This window comes from Schistocerca americana, chromosome 2 (assembly GCF_021461395.2).
Source record: "Schistocerca americana isolate TAMUIC-IGC-003095 chromosome 2, iqSchAmer2.1, whole genome shotgun sequence".
NCBI lineage: Eukaryota > Metazoa > Arthropoda > Insecta > Orthoptera > Acrididae > Schistocerca > Schistocerca americana.
Window position 1 is genome coordinate 717,287,322 of NC_060120.1, and position 18,387 is coordinate 717,305,708.

Below are 18,387 nucleotides of genomic sequence, written 5' to 3' on the forward strand. Positions count from 1 at the left end.
AAGAAGAATCTGAAGACAACAGAAAAAGTCTGGTGAGAAAAGTATCCACTCTGGCTTAGATTAAGTTCAGGAAACTCTCCGCGAACTTGAAGAGGGAAGTAAGCTAACATCAAAATTATGAATAACGTACGTTACAAATGAGTATACTTCAACCTAGGATACTACTGGATGCCGAACAAGCTGAATATATTGCTCGAAATATTCGACATTTACGTGAACAATACCCGAATTGAATGTTTCAGTTATGATTACTGAAGAACAGCGTACTAAACGGCAAATTCATTTATTTAAAGAAGCACGTGCAGAGGGGAACATGTCGGCGCGGACCACATTAAAATTATTAAGCTCGATAATTAACTAGACGCTGCAAGAGAGTTTAATTAACACTGTTGTGGCACTAAGAATATTTTTGACGATCGTTGTGTAAAATGATTCTTGTGGAAGAAGTGTTCCCAAATTAAAGCTAAAGAAGACCTATCAGAGATCGACTACAAGCCATGAAAGTTTAAGTAACATAACAGTTTTATCAGTTGAAAGAAAAACATGTAAATTTTAATCATGCAACTGAAAAATTTGCAAGAACAGAATTCATAATTTTAAATAAATGCATTTTCTTCACTAGCTTTACTAATCGAAAAAAGGAAAACTATCAATATTTGAAAGAAGAGTAATGAGGAAGATATGGGGACTGATCTTAGATAAAGGAGAATGGGGAAGGAGGAAGAATGAGGAAATCTATCTCATGAAGCAACAGCCAACAATATTGTGGAGAGGGAAAGAATCCAGAGGGGGAGGGAGAGGGGAGGGCATGTAGCCGGTATCCCAGAACACATACAGGTGATGGGGAAACTGGACACTAGAATCCCCAGAGGACGACCAAGGCAATGCTGGAGGGACGACATAGTCAAGAGAGCTCATACCCGGGGGTAAGGAGGGGGCTGTACCCCTCCCCCTACCTGTCAGGGAAAGGAAAAAAATGTAGTGTAGTGAGCTGTTTTCTTTCAAAGAATGATTTAAATGTCTGTACCATACATTTTTTACTATGACTACTTACAATTCACCTTTCGTCTCCCAAAATATTAAAACTGCTTCGTACCCCCAGTTTGCCCCCGCCCCCGTCCCACCCCCCTCCCCCTCCCTACAAATTATCGTATGGGTGAGTATGGGTGATCTTGGACATGGCGAAGGGCCCGGCAGGCCTCTCGATTGGCGAGAGGACGTGGAGGAACCCAGCACGAAATACAAAGGAATGGAGGCAGTTTGTAGAAGCAGCGCGTGGTATTCAGTGCCTGTGACCGCTGGATATGTACATATACTGAAATGTCTAATATATAATTTTTTTCTGTTTCCGTATTTTGTTATACTGTACTTGCACTGGTTATTGGTACCTGTAAGATGTACTAGATCCAAAGTAAACATCAATGACTTTACAGATGTAATTTGATGTTATAATTTTAACTGTTTAGAAACAAATAGATCTACAACTTGAATTTTAACAGTTTATGAGTGGGCGTGACATTTTAAATTGCTGCGAGTGTTCAAACCCCAGGGTACGCCACTGGATGCATCTGATTACCGTGGTGTTGTGATGTTTCTCCGGTTGTTCTGCATTTTTATTTCCTTAATATTTTAAATGACCAAGCAAGTCTTCTAATTCATATTACCTGCTTCAAAACACCGTATCATACCAATTTACGTCAGCCATGGTTCTTGATACAGTCATTTTGTGTGCTACAAATATTGTTCTTGCAATACAACGCGGTCACACTGATTTAAAAAAACTCGCAGCTAAATTATTTCTCTGCGAAGTTAAATATATTACATGGTTATGAAATAAAGATTGTTAATTTGTCAATGAACGTAATTGTTCCATTATTTGTTTTAACGTGTTATAACTAATACTGCGCACGTCAATAATTCAATTTGCTGTAACTTCCATATAAAGTTGCTCAGATTTGAGGAATAAATTTTCCTGAGTCCTAGCAAATTCCCCACGTAATAGAATATTTGCGTGTTCTTTGGTACTAGCCATAAGTTCATTATTGATTACATTAATTCATATTCAAAATATACTCTTATTCTTCATAAATTTAAGTATTTACAAGAAGAAACAGAAGATAACACACTGTAATTGAATTTATGTTGTAAAAAATGAGCTAAAATTATATGTAGTACCACGCTGTAGAAATAAATCTGTAACAACTCTGGAAAACTGTTTCTGAATATTACAAATGTGAGAAGATGCGTAAGACGTGTCTGTAGCTCCCTCGTAGAGATCCGAAAGATATAGTTGTGACTTCAGGTATCTTCTTCTCTGACGATCATTTCCATATTAGTAAACACAGCATATCATACGTACTATTCTATTAGTTCCCCCATGAAAAAATGTGCTGGTCTGCTACAGTCATTTAATATTTGATTATGTACGGGTGTTTACATTTAACTTCAAATGACAAAGAAACAGATTAGCATAGAGGTGCACTTCCATGCACAATAGAGTTCTTGCCCTATTAGACCGTCAGTGCATTTGTAGTCTTAGTATGATGTGTCATTCAGTGTGTGACCAATAATAGTGACTGACAGGGTAAAAAAAAAAAGAAAAGAACGATATGATCTTTTGAGTATGTTCGAGCATTGTGCAGTACTATAAATGTGATTAAGGGAATGGTCTCAAACGCTTAGACCCCATACCGCAAAATGTATATTTTGCTTTAACATGTACGTAGTTCACTTTTTAAGTAATGATAGCCTAACCTGTGTAACATTTAGGCCACCTCTCCAACAGTAGCCTATTTTCTTATTTTCCCGGAACATTTCACGCCACGAACTGACAGTTTTTCAGGAATAATTAAATATATCACAATTGAAATGTGCTACTTTGGTCATCTACACTACTGGAAATGGAAAAAAGAACACATTGACACCGGTGTGTCAGACCCACCATACTTGCTCCGGACACTGCGAGAGGGCTGTACAAGCAATGATCACACGCACGGCACAGCGGACACACCAGGAACCGCGGTGTTGGCCGTCGAATGGCGCTAGCTGCGCAGCATTTGTGCACCGCCGCCGTCAGTGTCAGCCAGTTTGCCGTGGCATACGGAGCTCCATCGCAGTCTTTAACACTGGTAGCATGCCGCGGCAGCGTGGACGTGAACCGTATGTGCAGTTGACGGACTTTGAGCGAGGGCGTATAGTGGGCATGCGGGAGGCCGGGTGGACGTACCGCCGAATTGCTCAACACGTGGGGCGTGAGGTCTCCACAGTACATCGATGTTGTCGCCAGTGGTCGGCGGAAGGTGCACGTGCCCGTCGACCTGGGACCGGACCGCAGCGACGCACGGATGCACGCCAAGACCGTAGGATCCTACGCAGTGCCGTAGGGGACCGCACCGCCACTTCCCAGCAAATTAGGTACACTGTTGCTCCTGGGGTATCGGCGAGGACCATTCGCAACCGTCTCCATGAAGCTGGGCTACGGTCCCGCACACCGTTAGGCCGTCTTCCGCTCACGCCCCAACATCGTGCAGCCCGCCTCCAGTGGTGTCGCGACAACCGTGAATGGAGGAACGAATGGAGACGTGTCGTCTTCAGCGATGAGAGTCGCTTCTGCCTTGGTGCCAATGATGGTCGTATGCGTGTTTGGCGCCGTGCAGGTGAGCGCCACAATGAGGACTGCATACGACCGAGGCACACAGGGCCAACACCCTGCATCATGGTGTGGGGAGCGATCTCCTACACTGGCCGTACACCACTGGTGATCGTCGAGGGGACACTGAATAGTGCACGGTACATCCAAACCGTCATCGAACCCATCGTTCTACCATTCCTAGACCGGCAAGGGAACTTGCTGTTCCAACAGGACAATGCACGTCCGCATGTATCCCGTGCCACCCAACGTGCTCTAGAAGGTGTAAGTCAACTACCCTGGCCAGCAAGATCTCCGGATCTGTCCCCCATTGAGCATGTTTGGGACTGGATGAAGCGTCGTCTCACGCGGTCTGCACGTCCAGCACGAACGCTGGTCCAACTGAGGCGCCAGGTGGAAATGGCATGGCAAGCCGTTCCACAGGACTACATCCAGCATCTCTACGATCGTCTCCATGGGAGAATAGCAGCCTGCATTGCTGCGAAAGGTGGATATACACTGTACTAGTGCCGACATTGTGCATGCTCTGTTGCCTGTGTCTATGTGCCTGTGGTTCTGTCAGTGTGATCATGTGATGTATCTGACCCCAGGAATGTGTCAATAAAGTTTCCCCTTCCTGGGACAATGAATTCACGGTGTTCTTATTTCAATTTCCAGGAGTGTACTTCAGATTACTTCTGAATATCATTCTGAGGTTTTCAGAATATATGAGTCTATAACATTCTTTCTGCTGTACCAATACTTAGTTAGTTAGTCTCATGTATCATTTATGTGATAAATCATTGTGATGTGGAACGGGGCATTTTATATTGATTTGTTTTATAAATATGCCTCCTTGCTGATGATTTCGTAGAGTTTTGTTTTTTAATCAAACAGATGGTAGTCAATAGTTCCTACCCATTACCATTTACACATTACAATAATAGCCAGACTTCTGCGGAATGGGAGAAGTTGCCAAAGAGAAATGTTTTCAGTTTAGTTTCGAATTTTACTTTGCTGTCTGTCGGGAATTTTCTATCACTGGCCAAGTGATCAAATCTTTTTGGTGGGTAAGTGATCAGAACTTTCGGTTGCAGCGTTGTGAACCTCTCTGTTTGTCCTACAGACAATCTTTGTGTGGCTTAATGAATGCCAGTTTTTCTTCTTCTGGTACGTTAATCATGTACGTTATTGTATCTGCTGAAGTGAAGTGGATTATTTACAACAAATTTCATGAGGGAATAACTATATTGTTAAGCCGACAGGTTGCTAATCATAAGCCGAGCAGCAGGCAAGCACGATGAAGAGAGTCGTCGGTGGTAATTCTGAAGTTTTCCTGTTAATTTCCAACTCCTACCAGCCTGTACCTTCGTCAGAGAAGAAGCAAAGCGCACGCGAGCTCACACACAAACACACACACACACACACACACACACACACACAAACACACACGCACACATTCATATTATCATACACACAAAACTCAAACACACATGACCCCTGTCTCCAGCTGTTCTGGCCAGAATCTTTTTCCTTTTTTAAAGAGGGAGGAAACGTGAACACTGAATTATTATAGCCGGCCAGAGTGGCCGAGCGGTTCTAGGCGCTTCAGTCTGGAACCGCGCGATCGCTACGGTCGCAGGTTCGAATCCTGCCTCGGGCATGGATGCGTGTGATGTCCTTAGGTTAGTTAGGTTTAAGTAGTTCTTAGGGGACTGATGGCCACAGCAGTTAAGTCCCATGGTGCTCAGAGCCATTTTTTTGAGTTATTATCGGCGGGAGGAAATAACTGTGTGAGATGCTGCACCAACAATGAGCGCGGTCACGTAGCCGTGTGTTACGCAGAGACGAGACCATTGATACAATGTGGCTCGGATGTCGGAGCGTTTGCGGTTTGGAAGGCAATGAATTCACACAGGAGTGAATAAAAGTAAAGAGCATAACCATAATTCATGCATACAAAAGAAAATATTGCTTCATCGACACCCTTAACGCCTCGAAGGCGTGTAATCGGACTGTAAAGGTTTAATAAATAAATTAAACATCATACCTATCTTACTCATTGAATATTTGTTTCAGAATCATCTTAATTTAACATCATATCCTATGTCGATGATATTGTACTATGAACAATCATGTATCACGTGGATTCGCAACGCCCAGCAAACCAACAATAACATCAAAAATCCTTTCACTGTCTTAATGAGTAATGTACCGTCACACTTTGATAAATGGTAAAGGCTGTCAGGAAACTAGCAGGAAAACTTCCGAATTACCACCGACGACTCCAGACCAAAGTATAGGCACAGGTATCATTAAGAAGTGAACAAGCTATATACGAGCTGTTTAAAAGAATTCAAACAAATTTAGTTAATAACCTACCTTCTCACCTCAGTGAGAGTGCACCACGAGTTACTACTGCTAATAATATTTTTACAAGCTTCAAACAGGAGCTAATTCAGTAATGGATAGGAACTGTGATTGTTTTGTACAGATGCGAGCTGAGTTGGCGACCCTTCGCTCATAGCTCCACGCTGTGTTGGCTTCCGTCACACAGCTTGAGTCTGTTGCCATGGGGTATCACTGTGGAGGGCCGGAGGCGGGTATGCGAGGGACATCGAGTCGAGCACATCCCACATGTTCCCCGATCGGTCCACTGGAGATCCCCGGTCCTGCCTGCACTGAGGCTACCCCTCATCCGTGGTCGAGTGGGAGATCATTCCAAAGTCTGGCAGGCAGCAAAAGACTTTCTGAGGAGGCGATCATATGGCCTACTCGGTTCGTTTGACGAACAGGTTTGGGGTGTTATCTGTGGCTGACAAAGCCTCCGAGCCGGATACAGTCGTCCACTCTGTCCCAGAGGAAGCTTCTCGGCCCGGAAGGTCTCTACATAAATAGAGGGTGGGTTTGCTGGTAGTTGGGAGCTCCAAGGTTAGGGGCCCCTTAGGAACATAGCTGCCAAGGAGGGGAAGGAAGCCAGTGTGCACTCCGTGTGCATACTGGGGGGAGTCATTCAGGATGTGGATAGGGTGCTTCCCGATGCCATAAAGAGTACAGAGTGCAGCCAACTGCAGATGGTGGCCCATGTCGGTACAAATGACATGTGTCGCTTTGGATCGGAGGAGATGGTAAAGAGTGCCAGTTTTGCTTGCTATATTAAGGCAGACTTCATCATCTGTAGTATCGTCGACAGAACCGACTGTGGTTCTTTGATGCGGAGCCGAGTGGAGGGTCTGAATCAGAGGCTCAGGCGGTTCTGTGGCCGTGTAGACGGCAGATTCCGTGACTTGAGCCATCTGGTGGTGGGTTTCCGGGTTCCGCTTAATAGGTCAGGGGTGCACTACACACAGGAAGCGGCTGGACGGGTAGCGTGGGCTGTGTGGAAGGGATTGGATGTCTTTTTAGGTAGGAGGGTCTCAGGAAACCACAGAAAGAGCGACCGTCTAAATGCGGGCAGGTAAAACAAAACACAGTAAGGTAGATGTAGAAACAATCGGTACTGTGGTTGTTAATTGTCGTAGCTGTGTTGGGAAAGAACCAGAGCTCCAAGCCCTGATAGAAAGCACTGAAGCTCAAATAGGTATAGGTATACAGAGCTGGCTAAAGCCGGAAATAACTTCAGCCGAATTTTCAAACGACCTAATAGCGTTCAGAAAGGATAGATTAAATACAGTTGGTGGTGGAGTATTTATTGCTGTCGGAATCAGTTTACTTTGTAGTGAAATTGAAGTAGATAGTTACTGCGAAATAGTATGGTTAGAGGTTATACTTGACATTCGGACTAAACTATTAATTGGATCGGTCGGCCGGAGTGGCCGAGCGTTTCTAGGCACTTCAGTGTGGAACCGCGCGACAGCTACGGTCGCAGGTTCGAATCCTGCCTCGGGCATGGATGTGTGTGATGTCCTTAGGTTAGTTAGGTTTAAGTAGTTCTAAGTTCTAGGGGACTAATGACCTCAGATGTTAAGTCCCATAGTGCTCAGAGCCATTTGAACCATTATTAATTGCATTGTTTTACCGACCCCCCCTTCCTCTCTCCCCGACACAGAAGAAATAGTTGCCGAGCATTTTAAAGATAACTTGAGTCTCATTTCAATTACTTACCCCACTCACACAATTATAGTAGGTGATGACTTCAATCTACCCTCGATATGCTGGAAAAATTATACGTTTAAAGCAGGCGGGAGGCATAAAACGTCATCCGAAATTGTACTGAATGCTTTCTCAGAGAATTATTTTGAACAATTAGTTCATGAGCCCACTCGAAGCGTAAATGGTTGCGAAAGCATACTTAACCTCTTAGCAACAAATAATCCTGGACAAATATGGAGTACAATGACGAATACAGGGATTAGCGACCACAAGGCAGTTACTGCTAGGCTTAATACGGTAACACCTACAACCATCAAAAAGAAACGCAAAGTACAGCTGATAAAAGTTCTCTTAACGTCTTTTTAAGAGACAGTCTGCACTCCTTCCGATCAGATCACGTAAGCGTAGAAAAGACGTGGAATGACTTCAAAGAGATAGTGTCGACAGCAATTGAGAGATGTATACCACATAAATTAATAAGTGGTGGTACTGATCCCCCATAGTGCACAAAACTGGTCAGATCGCTGTTGCAGAAGCAACAAAAAAACATTCCAATTTTAAAGAAGCGCAAAATCCCCAACATTGGCGAAGTTCTGCAGAAGTTCGAAATATGGGAGATGCTTTTAATAATTTCCACAACGAAATTCTGTCTCGAAATTTAGCAGAAAACCCAAAGAGATTCTGGTCATACATAAAGCATACCAGTGGTAAGACGCAATCAATATCTTCACTGAGGAATAACAACGATGAAGTCACTGATGACAGTGCCACTTAAGCAGAGTTATTAAACTTGATTTTCCGAAACTCCTTCACCAAAGAAGACGAAGTAAACATTCCTGTATTCCAATCAAGACCACTGCCAAAATGAGAAACATAGACGTAGATATCTTCGTTGTAGCAAAGCAGCTTAAATCACTTAAATAAGGCAAGGCTTCCGGTACAGATTGTATAATAGTCAGGTTCCTTTCAGAGTATGCTGATACTATAGCTCTAAATTTAGCAATTATATGCATCCGTTCGCTCACAGGAGCTTCCGTACCTAATTCCTGGAAAATTGCTCAAGTCTCACCAATACCAAAAAAGGGAAAAAAGAGTAATTCGCTTAATTACAGGCCCATATCACTAACGTCGCGTTGCAGTACGATTCTGAAACAGATACTGTGTTTGAACATTACGAATTACCTCGAAGAAAACGACTTATTGACACATAGTTAGCACGGATACAGAAAACATTGTTCTTGTGCAACACAACTAGCTCTTTATATTCATGAAGTAATGAGTGCTATTGACAGAGGATTTCGTATTGATTCCATATTTTTAGGTTTCCAGAAGGCTTTCGACAGCGTCTTCACAAGCGTCTTCTAACCAAACTGCGTGCTCATGGAATATCGTCTCAGTTGTGCGACTGTATTCGTGATTTCCTTTCAGAAAGGTCGCAGTTCGTAGTCATAGACGGAAAGTCATGGAGTAAAACAGAAGTAATATCCGGCGTTCCCCAAGGAAGTGTAATAGGCCCTCTACTGTTCCTGATCTATATCTACGACATAGGAGACCATCTGAGTAGCCCCACTGGATTGTTTGCAAATGATGCTGCCATTTACCGTCTTGTGAAGTCATCAGATGACCAAAACGAATTGAAAAATGTTTTAGATAAGATGTCTGTGTGATGCGAAAAGTGGCAATTGATCCTGAATAAAGAAAAGTGTGAAGTTATTCACATGAGTACTAATTGAAATCCGCTAAATTTCGATTACGCGGTAAGTCACACAATTAAGGCTGTAAATTCAACAAAATACTTAGGTATTACAATTACAAACAACCTAAATTGGAACGATGGCATAGATAATGTTGTGGGTAGAACAATCGAAGACTGCGATTCATTGACAGAACACTTAGAAGGTGCTTCCGCTCTACTGCTTACACTACGCTTGTCCGCCCTATTCTGGAGTATTGCTGTGCGATGTGGGATCCGCATCAGGTGGGACTGACCGATGACATCGAAAAAGTTCAAACAAGGGCTGCTCATTTCGTACTATCGCGAAAAAGGGAGATAGTGTCACAGACGTGATATGTGAATTGGAGTGACAATGAATTTCAATCACCAGTTTTCTCCTCTGGTTGCGAAAACGTTCTGTTGGCACCCATCTACTTAGGGAGAAATGATCAACACATTAAAAAATGAGAACTCAGAGCTCGCACAGAAAAATTTAAGTGCCCGTTTTTCCTGCGCGCCGCTCGAGAGTGGAAAGGCAGAGAGACGACCGAAAAGAGGTTCATTGAACCCTCTGCCAGGCACTTTATTGTGAATAGCAGAGTAATCACGTAGATGTAGATGTAGGTGTACCTCGGGATTAGTTTCTGCCTTTCAGCAACCATTTATCCATTTTTGCATAAAACGGTTATTATTTTCCAAGGAAAGAAAACAAACGTAAACAGTCGAACGTACTAGAATACACGCTATACGAGCTGAAGAGTGGCAAGAAAGTACTGCCCAACAACAATGCTTTCTTCTATGCATGCGCTCAACAGCTTTTTCTTGCATGCGCTCAACCATTATTATTTTCATTCTCTCTTAAATAATATCTGTTTATAAAAGAGTATTTATCTACCATGTGTATATAATATCCCTTGAAATCTTCTTTATGAAACTCATTCCGAGCTTAAGATCTTGAAAATCATTAGGATGAACACCAGCAACAAACTCACCAGCCATGAAATTATCGACGTAACATCTACGACATATTAATAAATAGTAAAGCATTAAAATCCCCACACATTCCCCACGTAACGCCAATCCACACACAATCCCTAATCGAACTGAAATTCCCCACAGTTTGGAGAATTCCTCACTAATTGCCAACCCTAGAAATAAGAATAAACAGAGCGGGGAAGTGTGAAGAATCCGGATTGCACTGTACTGTAAACTGGTTATAAAGCGGTTACAAAGATGCGTCTGCACCCACACTCTGTAAGCCACCTTATGTTGTGTAGTGGAGGATAACTTGTGTACAGCTGTAGCTTTCTCACTATCCTCTTCTAGTCACAATTGTTCACCGGAAGAGCCACTGTCAGGAAACCCTCTTGTGAGCCTCAATTTTACGTTCCTGGTTTATTCACAAGATGTACGTGGTGCGAAGCCATAATATGTTGGGTGACTCTTCCAGGAATGTGTGCTCTTCATATTTTGACAGTGAATCCCATTTTTATATAGACTACTTACCTTGTTTCCATTTCGGATGTTGGTATTCCAATTGCTGTGCGTTTCCTATCGATTTTTACTTTGAATTTAAAGCTGTGTAGCTGTGCTTGAGTTCACATAATTGAATTTTTCAACTGTCATTTTGATAGTGATGCATCGACCATTTGTGCTATGCTGCGCGTATTTACTACACTGAGTATGCTGATAAGATATTGATATACCAGTTTTGTAACGTAAGCGCTGCTGCTGTTGCTTGTAGTTACTGTGGTAAACGATTTCCTAACCGCAGAGTGCCATATTCGGGAGTGTTTACTCAAGTGTTCACTGAACTGTGTGAGGCTGATGCAGTGCTCGACACGCATATTTCATCCGAACCGCAAAAGAAACGAATGTGGGTGAACAGAAGACATTATTCCGCTGTTAGAGCGTATTCCTTCAACAAGTACACGCGAAAGCTCTTTATATATTGTTGTTCCACACGCAGGAATGTAGAAGACGTTATGTATGCACGGCCTCTACCATTACTATTTACGGCGGACTGAACACTTTCCAGGAGATGAAGGTAGACGACTGGGTTTTTTTCGTTAGCTTATTGGAAACTGCTGAGCGATCCCTTTAATACTGTTTACTGGTGAAGCTTCAAAAATGGTTCAAATGGCTCTAAGCACTATGGGACTTAACAGCTGAGGTCATCAGTCCCCTAGACCAGGAACTACTTAAACCTAAATAACCTAAGGACATCACACACATCCATGCACGAGGCAGGATTCGAACCTACGACCGTAGCAGCCGCGTGGTTCCGGACTGAAGCGCCTAGAACCACTTGGCCACAACGACCGGCACTGATGAAGCTCCTGTGACAGTTACCAACATTGCACACACAGTCTGGCCAATAAGACAACTACAATTTACTGACAATCTTACCAGACACAGCCAATATCGAACCCGTTTTGAAAATACAACAAAATAACCAAATGCTTTCAGAAATTCGTTATACCTGATACACGGTTAATTTATGACCAATATTAATCAGAAGAACAAGGCTTTGAACACATTAATTCCAAGAGAAAACCACATCGACACACAAGCACGCTAGCGGAAAATATGGCACAGGTTAGTTTTGATTATACGTGCTCACATGACATGGTGACAGGTAGAATAACATACACGGCTCACTGATTACTACGGCACAATTACACTGAGTCAACAAAATACCGTACTGAGAAACAGTTGTAATTTTATGACAAGAGCTAGTATGCACGCAATAATGAATAGTCATACCAGCACTGAATAGAAACGTATATGCAGAGTTACGCTGCTCTCAGCTATGAGTCGCTACCGATGGCATCGGAAGATCGTTAACAACCACTTGCAGCAAAAATTTAGGGATGCACTGCATGACAGCAAACAGACACAATGTAATACGTTGCCCCAAGTTTTGCCTTCCAGAAAGCAACAGGACAGACATTTCTACAGCAGAGTTCCACATGCCGGAACTCCACTACTCGACCAGCATACTTTTCTACACGCTAAGGTGACAAAAGTCATGATATTCTTCCTAATACCGTGTCGAGTCTCCTTTGCCCAGTGTGTGCAGCAGCTCGACCTTATATGGACTCAACAAGTCGGTGGAAGTCCCCTGCAGAAGTACTGAGCTATGCTGCCTCTGTAGCCGTCCATAACTGCGAAAGCGTTGCCGGTGATGGATTTCTTGGTCGAAGTGACCTCTCAGTTATGTCTCATAAATCTTCGGTTGCATTCCCGTCGGCCGATTTGGGTGGTCAAATCATTCACTGGGATTGTCAACAATGTTCTTTAAACCAGTCGCGAACAAATGTGGCCGGTGACATGGCACGTTGTCATCCACACTATGTGATCAAAAGTATCCGGTCACCCCTAAAACCATATGTTCTTCATATTAGGTGCAGTGTGCTGCCACCTACTGCAAGGTATTCCATATCAGCGACCTCAGTAGTCGTTATAAATCGTGAGAGAGCAGAATGGTGCGCTTCGTGGAACTCACGGACTTCGAACGTGGTCAGGTGATTGGGTGTCACTTGTGTCATACTTCTGTACGCGAGATTTCCACACTCCAAAACACCCCTAGGTCCACTGTTTCTGATGCTATAGTGAAGTGGAAACATGAAGGGACACGTACAACGCAGTCTGTTGACTGACAGAGATCATCGACTGTTGAAGAGGGTCGTAATGTGTAAGAGGCAGACATCTATCCAGATCATCACACAGGAATTCCAAACTGCATCAGGACCCACTGCAAGTACTGTGACAGTTATGCGGGAGGTGAGAAAACTTGTATTTCGTTGTCGAGCGGCTGCATGAGCCACACATCACGCCGGTAAATGCCAAACAACGCTTCGCATGATGTAAGGAGCGTAAAGATTGGATGATTGAACAGTGGAAGAACGTTGTGTGGAGTAGTGAATCACGGTACACAATGTGGCGATCCTATGGCAGATTATGGGTATTGCGAATGCCCGGTGAACGTCATCTGCCAGCGTTTGCAGTCCAAACAGTAAAATTAGGAGGCGGTATTGTTATGGTGTGGTCTTGCATCCCTTGTTGTTTTTCGTGGCACTATAACAGCAAATGCCTACATTGATGTTTTAGGGGATAGCGATTGCATCTTTCAATACGATCGAGCGACTGTTCATAATGCATATCCTGTGGCGGAGTGGTTACACGACAATAATATCCCTATAATGGAATGGCCTGCACAGAGTCCTGACCTGAACCCTGTAGAACACCTTTGGGATGTTTTGGAATGTCGACTTCGTGCCAGGCCTTATCGACCGACATCGGTACCTCTCCTGAGTACAGCACTCCGTGAAGAATTGACTGCCATTCCCCAAGAAACCTTCCAGCACCTGATTGAACGTATGACTGCGAGAGTGGAAGCCAAAATCCTATTGAATTCCGGCATTACCGATGGAGGGCGCCACAAACTTGTAAGTCATTTTCAGCCAGGTGTCCGGACACATTTGATTACATAGTGTATAAAAATTCCTTCGTTGTTTGGGAACCTGAACTCCATGAATGGCTCCAAATGATCTCCAAGTAGCTGAACGTAACAATTTCTATTCGGTTCTGTTGGGCCAGAGGACCCAGTCCATTCCATGCAAACACAGCCCAGGCATTATGGAGCCACCAACAGCTTGCACAGTGCCTTGTTGACAGCTTGGGTCCATGGCTTCGTGGAGTCTCTGCCACACTAGAACTCAACCACCAGCTTTTACCAACTGAAATCTGGACTCATTTGACCAGGGCACGGTTTTCCAGTCGTATATGGTCTAACCTATATGGTCATGAGCCGAGGAGAGAAGCAGCAGGCAATGTTGTGCTGTTAGCAAAGAGACTCGCGTCGGACGTCTGCTGACATAGCTCATTAACGTTAAATGTCGTCGCACTGTCCTAATGGGTACGTCTCTCGTACATCTCACACTGATTTCGGCGGTTACTCCACGCAGGGTTGCTTGTCTGTTGGCACTGAAATTTCTACGAAAACGCGGCTGCTCTCGGTAGTTAAGTGGAGGTCGTCGGCCACTGCGTTGTCCGTGGTGAGAGTAATGCGTGAAATTTGGTATTCTCGGCACAGTCTTGACGCTTTGGATCTCGAAATACTGAATTCCTTAACTATTACCGAAATGGAATGTCCAATGTTCCAGCTCCAACCGCATTACCGCGTCCAAAGTCTGTTAATTCCCGTCGTGCGGCTATAAACACGTCGGCCGCCTTTTCACATGAATCATCTGAATATACAGCTCCTCCAATGCACTGCCCTTTTATATCCTGTATATGTGCATATCGCTATCCCATGACTTTTGTCACCTCAGCCTACAGCTGCCAACTGAACCGTGGCTGCCCATTTACTAGCTCGAGTCCGTCCAGCCCGCTCGCACGGCTCCTTGTGAGGTCCCCGCTTCTCCGGTGCCCAACGCTCTCCTTAGCAGCACTGTGTGATCTCCTTGGCTCCGGAAGGCGCTGATGCCACCTCACGCCCCCTGCCTTCTAGTCGCGGGGATTCTGAACTTTCCGCGAACAGTGACGTCTGTGACGGCACAAGCATTATTGCAAGAGATTCATTTGGCTAAAAGAACGAGTATGTCCACCCAGCACGACGGGGTCCATGCACAATCTAGACCTCAGGTTGCGGGTGACATGGCTTACTCTAAGTCTAAAGCCGTCCTCAGGCGAGGCGAGGCAGCTGACATTGATGTGGAGCGGACGGGACATCCGACCTTACGAGACGAGGTGATTAACGTAATTTTCGCTCTCATCGCTCTCCAGCGGTCGTTGTCGGATTTATTTCGCTCGTAAACTACACCGTTTCTCTACGAAAATGGGCTTTGGTGAAACAGCTGCGTTAACTTTTTTTAGCGATTCACGAAGAAGAGCGGAGAAAACCGTGAAGGAGATTCTGGACTCATCGATGGCTTCAATAGTGCACTGCTGGTAGAGGGACACTACATTAAACATTACGACGATCTGAGATGGACACTAGCGGATGCTGTTCATGAACTCAGTTGAATTTTCATCCCTTTTTCGGTTTTAAAATGAATATAGTTAAGCTATAGTGTCTAATATCAGTTTAGATTGCAGTTCGTTTCGTAACTTCTTTCGAATAGAAGAGAATATTTTTTGGAAACAGCTCACCATCGTTTCAAAAGATATTTACCAGCAAGATACAAACAGTGACACGCTCGAACCTACCATTAGTTCTTCCCAAATGAAATCGGGACTCGTCTGACTAGGGCTATACGCTGTGGCAATTTGATGGAAGGGTTTGGGTTTGGCAGATGTCTCGAGGAAGTTATCTTGAGAAACCTCAGTGTTGTGAGGAACAATGTGTATTGGAATCAACTGTGAGACAGAGCCACCCTTAAAAACCAGTGCCGAATTAGATGTGCACAATGAATTGAATTAACACTTTAGAGGATTTTTGCCCTAGTAGCGAACCTTCGTTTTGAGTAGTCAAAATTCTTTTTTCCAAAACCATTTAGTATGATAGGGGGTTTACTAACTACACTCGTGCTCAAAAATTAAGGATAATTGCAGAATGTTGTGCCACACAACGTGGCACTACACAAAACTGGCGCTAATAGCGTAGGCACATAGGGAACACACACACGACACAGGTCTGTAAGTCCACGGTATTCGTGATAAGTTGAGAAAACCGTCCCGAAACACATGTGCTACAAAACACCACTGTTTCCTGCGCGTATACCCCGACATCAGTATGGGATATGATCACCATGCACACGTACATAGGCCGCACAACGGGTTGGCATACTCTGTATCAGGTGGTCGAGCAGCTGCCAGGGTATAGCCTCCCATTCTTGCACCAGTGCCTGTCGGAGCTCCTGAAGTGTCATAGCCATACGTCTACCGAGAGCATCCCAGGCGTGCTCGATGGGGTTTAAGTCTCTAGAACAGACAGGCCACTCCATTCGGCTGATACATTCTGTTTCAAGGTACTCCTCCATGATGGCAGGTCGGAGGAGGGGGAGGCGGTGCGTTATCATTCATCAGGAGGAATGTGGGACCCACTGCACCCCTGAAAAGGCGGACATATTGGTGCAAATGACGTCCCGATACACCTGACCTGTTACAGTTCCTCTGTCAAGGACATGCACCCCCAGCATCAAACCACGACCTCCATGCAGGTCCCTTTCAAGGACATTAAGGAGATGGTATCTAGTTCGTGGTTCACGCCAGATGAAAACCCTGCGAGAATCACTGTTGAGACTATATCTGGACTCGTCCGTAAACATAACCTGGGCCCACTGTTCCAATGACCGCGTACTGTGTTCTTGACACCAGACTGTATGGGCTCTCCTGTGACCAGGGGTCAGTGGAATGCACCTTGCAGGTTTCATGGCAAGAAAACCATATCTGTTCAGTTTTCTGTAGACTGTGTGTATCTGGAGACAACTGTTCCTGTAGCGGCGGTAACGTCCCGAGCGAGACTACCTGCGGTACTCCGAGGCCGTCTGCGGGCACTGATGGTGAGATACGGTCTTGTGGAGTTGTACACTGCGGACGTCCCGTACTGTAGCACCTGGACACGTTTCCTGTCTACTGGAATCGTTGCCATAATCTTGAGATCACACTTTGTGGCACACGGAGGGCCCATGCTACGATCTGCTGTGTTTGACCAGCCTCCAGACGCCCCAGTATTCTATCCCTCCTAACGTCATCAATACGTGTTCTTTGAGCCAGTGTCAACACACAGTCACCATTAGCACGTCTGAAAACGTCTGACAAGCACCAACACACCTCTGCATATGTGGACTGCTGACAGTGCCATCATGCGACGACCGCAGGTCAAATGCACCGCATGGTCATACCCCGAGGTGATTTAAACCCGCAAGCTGCCCACCAGAGCGTTGTTTCACCATGTATCAGCATTATCCTTAATTTATGAGCATGAGTGTACTTTACGCAACAGCACAATTTGCATGACTCCGAATTTTTACAAAGTTTAATTGCACAAAAAATGGAAATGGCATGACATCAAATTACTTGGTATAAGTTCAAACACTGATTAAGGAAAAATTATGATAACTCAAACAACAGTTAGTGAAGTAAACTGGTGGGGAATTGAAATTTGCTGAACTCCTTCTACATTTCCTTGTGAAATTATCGCATACCTGCCTACACATTAATAAGTGATTGCGTGACTTGAAAGAGAAGCTAAAATTAATCATGCAGCTGCGACAGTACTGTCGAACATGGTGAGGCTACACCAAAGACGATGTTGGATACCTAAGTTTCGTTCATCCTAACGCGCCAGTGCTGCAAGTTACTCTTACCACAGTCGCTGATGTAACGTGAGCAGACCGCCACTGACTTGGCTGGCGCACCTAGAAGTGCTCTGCTGAGAACCTGAACGCTGAACTACATCTATCTCCGCTGCAGAGGAGAGTTCTCATTGAAGTCTGCCACGCTTTCCTGTGCCTCATGTAACACACAAGATTCTCTAGTTCCACGTCCGAAACACAAGCGTCAAGTCCTTTCTTTATAAATTAAAATGAAGACTGCTTTTGCAGTAATGCTTTGCGTAATTGTTTTGTTATTAAAAATCTTCTACCAGAAACTGGCGAAACCTCAAATCCGATAAAGTCTCAGGCAACAGATGTTGGTTTGCCTTTTCATTGCGTGGGAATAAGTGCAACGTTTTTGTACAGTGATTTATGAATCCGGATACGCTGACTTACAGCCATGCAAGGAAATGACCGAACTTGCTCTACCCAGATATAAAGAATTGTGCTCTAGAATCACATACTTGAAAAACAGATAAATTTAATCTGTGTCATTATGAAGTACTTGTAGATTCAGGCAAAATAATCTTAGACTAATACACAGAACTGTGAATGGCTTCTACACAAGAATTGAGGGGGAGCGCATAAGAAACATATGTAGTTTGTACAACGCTGCATCTTTGACGTTA

The 18,387-nt window shown here is 44.3% G+C and overlaps 1 protein-coding gene across 1 annotated transcript in view; it reads left to right on the forward strand.

Moving 5' to 3' along the window:
• LOC124595937 (ras-like GTP-binding protein Rho1) overlaps nt 1–18,387 on the forward strand; it is a 293,949-nt gene that overhangs the window by 236,526 nt on the left and 39,036 nt on the right. The gene's annotated exons all lie outside the window — the stretch shown is intronic.